Genomic DNA, 5,387 nt, shown 5'->3' with positions numbered 1-5,387 from the left:
TCTCTCTCTCTCTCTCTCTCTCTCTCTCTCTCTCTCTCTCTCTCTCTCTCTTTTTCTTTCTTTCTGTTTCTGGTTTCACCAGAAGAAGATTTCATGAGAAAAGGAGCAAGAGAAGGACTTGAGGACAAAAGTGGCCAAGGACACTCAAGGCACTAAGACCATCTAGTGCCTTGGAGAAGAAGAAGGAATAGTGATGGAGATTTAGAGGACTTTGGAATGGTGAAGAACAGCAGTTGAATTTGGGAGACTAAATTAAAGATAAAATAAATTAAATTAAAAAAAGAAAATAAAAAAGGAAGACTCAAGTTGAAGGAGAAGAAAGATCGGAGTGAGAAGAAGACCAGATAATTGTCAGCAATTATTTGAAGGGCTATGACTTAAAAGAGAGGAATACTCGTTTTCTTTGACCCTAAAAGGCAGAATTAGTTGCAAAGAGGCAAATTTAAGTTTGTTATAAATAAAACTTCCAGACAATTCATGCTGCCCCCAAAATGGAATGGGCTACCTCCAAAGGCAGTGGGTTCCCCCTCACTGAAACTTACGTGCAAGTCACTTAAACTGCCTCAGCCTCAGTTTCCTCATTTGTAAAATGAGGATGATAATAGCATCTACTTCTCAGGATTGTTGGGAGACTCAAATGGGTTAACATATAGAAGCCTATGTCAATACTAGCTAGTGGCTATGATCTTGTACTGATTAGTCTCCAGAAACTTAAAATCGAGCACATTTATTAAGCTATTGTCCTTAAGTGCCCATTAAGTGCACATATCAAAAGTACACATTGGCCTCTGTTCCACTTGGTTAGTCAGCCCCTATAATCCCATTGTCAGTAGCCATCTGGTAATAGAAATTCTTTAGCCCTGTCTCCCTGTTTTAAAAATACAAAGAAAAAAATATAATTTTGTGCATGTTTGCAGCAAAAAGGTTTGTATACACATACTTGCCCCGCCCATACTCCTACAGAACTATTGGCACATACATATACACCCTTCCACAATCACACAGACACACATACATATACTCTTTGTCATGCCCACCAATTCAATGTGTCTTCTGGAGGAGTACAAAGGAAAAAGTTAACACCTATTTTTAATTCATTTAAATGAAGTGTCATTGTCCTAAGATCCTATAACTTAGACCTGGAATGATCAACTGACTCAAATTTCTTGTGAGTTTTTGGTTTTGGAAATGTAGTCATTAGTAAGCTTTGCTTATAGGAAAGTAAATGCTGAAAGATATTTATTTTAATTTCTTCTTGCTCTGACATACCCAATTTGTTTGCCATCCTGAAAAAGCACCTAGCAATATCATATTATGCACACACCTGCACCCCTTCTAAATATACCCTATCTATATGTGATTTCCTCTTTGTCTTTTAAAGGTGTGTGGTGAGAACATGATGGAAAACACCTCTTCTCAAAGTCTGGCCCTAATTTCAATGTCACTATTCATAGTGACTTTGTAGTGATAATGATTTGAGATGAGGGCACCAGATGTTCTTAGAATTCCAATTTTAAAGATGGACCTAGTCTTTATCATAAATTAGGTTTATATCTCATTTTAATGCTTACAAAATTCTTTTTACTGCAACAATCCCATGAGGTGGGTAGTGCAAATATTTGTTGTTGTTTCGTTGTTTTCAGTCATATCTGACTCCTCATGACCCCATTTAGAGGTTTTCTTGGCAAAGATACTGTAATGGTTTGTCATTTCCTTCTCCAGCTGATTTCACAGATGAGGAAACTGAGGCAAATAGGATTAAGTGACTTGCCCAAGGTCACATAGCTTGTAAGTGTCTGAGGCCAGATTTGAATTGAGCAAGATGAGTCCTTCTGACTCCATGCCCCAAACTTTATCCGCTAGCTGCCTATCGCACTATACTACCTAGCTGCCCAGTGCAAGTATTACTATCTCCATTTTATGGTTAGAGAAACTGAAACAACTAAACCCCACTGTCCAGAAGATATCAAATACCAGAGGCAGCTAAGTAGTATTGTAGATAGACTGTCGGACTCAGAGTCAGGAAGACTTGAGTTCAAATCCAACCTCAGAATTTACTAGCTGTTTGGGTGATTCATTTAACCTCTCAACCTTAATTTTCTCATCCATAAAATGGGGATAATTATAGCACCTATCTGCCAGGATTGTTGAGGATAAAATTAATTCATATTTTTAAATTGTTACATAAATACTAGCTATTACATTAATACCAGAGCTGAGATCTACACCCAGCTATCCTTCGACTACAATACCAGTGACCTTTACTGGCCACCACACGTTCTCACCCAATCCAACCATCCCAAATAATAGGAATTACATGTAGAGGAACTGGTCATAATGTCCCACAAATAGTTAGAGGAAAGACTGGGACTGAAAATATTAACCTTAAAAAAATCAAAATGTTATAATATCAACCCCTTAAAAGGCCCTTTAGGGTACAGGAAAGATGTTAAGACGAGACCACTAAATTTCTCAGTGTCCCATACCATGATTTTCTCTGAAGAAAATGTTACTGCCCTTACCAGAAGTAGAGACTTCTAATACATATGGACAAAAAAATACCTTCACGCCCAAGACACATTGAATGATACAAAGTATCTGCAAACCCTATTCTTCTCTATAATTCTCTCTGAATACTGATCCAGATCATATCACTTTGCCTGGGTCTTAAACACTATGGTCTTCTGGTCCCAGCCCATACTTCTGACTCAGACCCCTGTGATCTTACATCCAGCCCTTCTGTTTAGCAACCTGTATCTCTGGTAATTCACCAATGCTCCTGGCTCTTCCTCAACCAAGGACCACCTTGGTCTTTTTCTGCTCCCTAGCTCAGTGACTCAGTTCATACTATGAGCAACCTCCAGCCCCCATCTAAGACAAATCTTGTCTCTAGCCTAACCCCTAGGCTGTTTCATTGAGTCATGTTGATAAAAGAAACATAGAGTCTAGCTCTACCATCATACTTTGCTTCTCTGCATGTACTCTAGAATCCAGCAAAACTGGCCTTGCTGGGGTTCCTCAGACATGGCAGTCCATCTCCCAATTCCATGCATTTTCAGTGGCCATCCTCCATAACTGGAATTCTCTCTCCCTTCACCTCAGTTTCCTGGCTTCTTTCTTTGAAGACTCAGCTCAAATTTCACCTTCTGCAAGAGGCCATTTCTGGTCTTCCTCAATGCTGGTGCCTTCTCTCTGAGCTTCCTGCCCATTTACACCATACACCCATCTTCTACATACCTTGTTGTTTACGTGTTGTAGCCCTCATTTGGATGTGAGCTCCTTGTGGATAGGGATTGGTTTTGCCTTTCTTTATATCCCCTGTGCTTACACACACACACACATACACACACACACACACACACAGAGCTCCTGGCACATTGTGTTGTTATTGTTCAGTTGTGTCCAACTCTTCATGACCCCATATAGGGTTTTCTTGGCAAAGATACTGGGATGATTTGCCATTTCCTTCTCCAGTGTATTAGGAAAACAGAGATTAAGTCATTTGCCCAGGATCACACAGCTAGTGAGTGTCTGAGGCCAAATTTTAATTCAGGTTTTCCTGACTCCAGGCCCAGTGCTCTATCCACTGAGCCATCTAGCTGCCTAACACATAGTAGCCACTTAATAAATGACCAACTGACCAATTGGTTCTCCAAATTATTTTGCAGTTGTAAGATCCTTTAAAAAAAAACTATAGTAGGACCTTTTCAGGACAAGCTTGTGAATTTATTTTTAAATTGACAATTAATCATGCTAAATAAGAAGAATAAATAAGGATAAATAAGAAATCAAATTGTTAAAATTTTATTTTTAGATGAATTTTTATTCTAAGAGTACTTGGAGTCAAAGGATCTGAGTTCAAACATGAGACAAGTCACCTAATAACCTCTCTAAGCCTCAGGTCTCATCTCTAAAATGAAGGAGTCAGAGTAGAGGGCCTTTAGTGTTTCTTTTAGCACTAGATTGGTGAGCTTATGAAAGACTAGAAATCTCCTTCTCTCTAGAGATGGGCAGCTAAGTTAAAAACTGCCTCCATCCCTCCCCCTCACTGTTGCAGATCTCAGCTCCTTGACAGTATGGTAAATCTCAATCTTTATATTTGTATTCCCAGCACCTGGCCCATAGCAGGAACTTAATAAATGCATGTTTACTAATTGATTGATCTTACCACTAAACAGTCTAGGCATAATTTGAATAACCTGGCCCAGCTGCCCCAGAGGAAGAGGAGGGTCGGGGAATGGAAAAGACAAGCAAGGAGAGTGCAAGGATGTACTTCCAATCTCCAAGATGCAGTGGAAGGTACTGGTATGATCAAGAGGCACCTTCTCCGGCACTCGGGAATAGAGAAGGCAAAACTGGATTCATGATGAGCCAGCATAGAGTTGAAAACAGAGACCATTTGAGCAGTGCAGGAAAGGAACCATACCCCTCTTGAGAGACCCCTTTCTGTGTGAGAGCAGAAACTATGAGACTTGAGCATAGAAAAGGATTTTAAACAAACAGAGGCATTCCAGTCCAGAGGTGCATTCTGAATTACAAACAGAGACTCCAAAGCCATCTTCCTGTACAGACCCAGCTGATAGAACACTGGTCATCTGAAGAAAGTGAGTGACAGGCACCATCTACTAAACAGTAGAAGATCTGCAGAAGCCTACGAAGGAGCATCGTCTTAGGACGTAGAACTGGAGAGACCAACAGTGCTCAGAGCTGACCTGTACGAGATAAAGCTATAGCAGTGTCAAGAGCAAGGCTACAGAAGACAGAGATGAGGAGGATGTTGAAAATGGTCCACAAAGAATGGGTGCTGGAACTTTGTCTTAAAAGAAGAAAAGGGCTCTATGAGAGAAAAGGAAAGAGGGAATACATTCCTGGCATGGGAATGGTCTGTGTGAAGAATGGGGATGAAAAATGCAGTGCTAAATGTGAGGAATAAGAGAAATAGCCAATTTTGCTAAATTGCTGAGTTTGGGAGGAATGAGGTCCAGTGAGGCTGGAAAGATAAGTTGGGGCCAGATTGGGTAGGACTTTAAAAGCTAAATTGAAAAGTTTATATTTTATCCTAGAGGTAAGAGGAAGCTGCTGGAGTTAATTACATAAAGAGTCACATGATCACATCTGCGTTTAAGCATAATTCCTTTGGGAGTTGTATGTAGGATGCATTGGAGTAAGGAGATTCTTGAGGCAGGAGACCAATTAGGAGGCTGTTGAAATAATCTAGGCTGGAGGTGACAGAAACCTGAACAAGGAGGGTAGCTATGTAAATGAAGAGAAGGGGTTGGATGTCCAATGAGAGCTATTGAGGGGGGGAGAGCCATATCAAAGACTAAAGGACCCTAGATGGGAGCACCAATGTGGAGGAACAAACCCTAGTCTCTTCTCCCCACTTG

The 5,387-nt window shown here is 40.4% G+C and overlaps 1 long non-coding RNA gene across 2 annotated transcripts in view; it reads right to left on the bottom strand.

The window, feature by feature from the left end:
* The window catches only part of LOC114023356, a 43,761-nt gene extending 40,441 nt beyond the window's left edge, over positions 1 to 3,320 (bottom strand). For both annotated transcript variants that reach the window (XR_003566776.1, XR_003566775.1), the window contains exon 1: positions 3,238 to 3,320. This is a non-coding gene — a long non-coding RNA (uncharacterized LOC114023356). The remainder of the gene's footprint in view (positions 1 to 3,237) is intronic.
* Between the last annotated feature and the right edge of the window lie 2,067 nt (positions 3,321 to 5,387).

This window comes from Vombatus ursinus, unplaced genomic scaffold, assembly GCF_900497805.2.
Source record: "Vombatus ursinus unplaced genomic scaffold, bare-nosed wombat genome assembly UNPS02014818.1, whole genome shotgun sequence".
Taxonomy (NCBI): Eukaryota; Metazoa; Chordata; class Mammalia; order Diprotodontia; family Vombatidae; genus Vombatus; species Vombatus ursinus.
The sequence above is the reverse complement of the archived record's forward strand: the minus strand, read 5'-3'. Positions and strand labels throughout refer to the sequence as shown.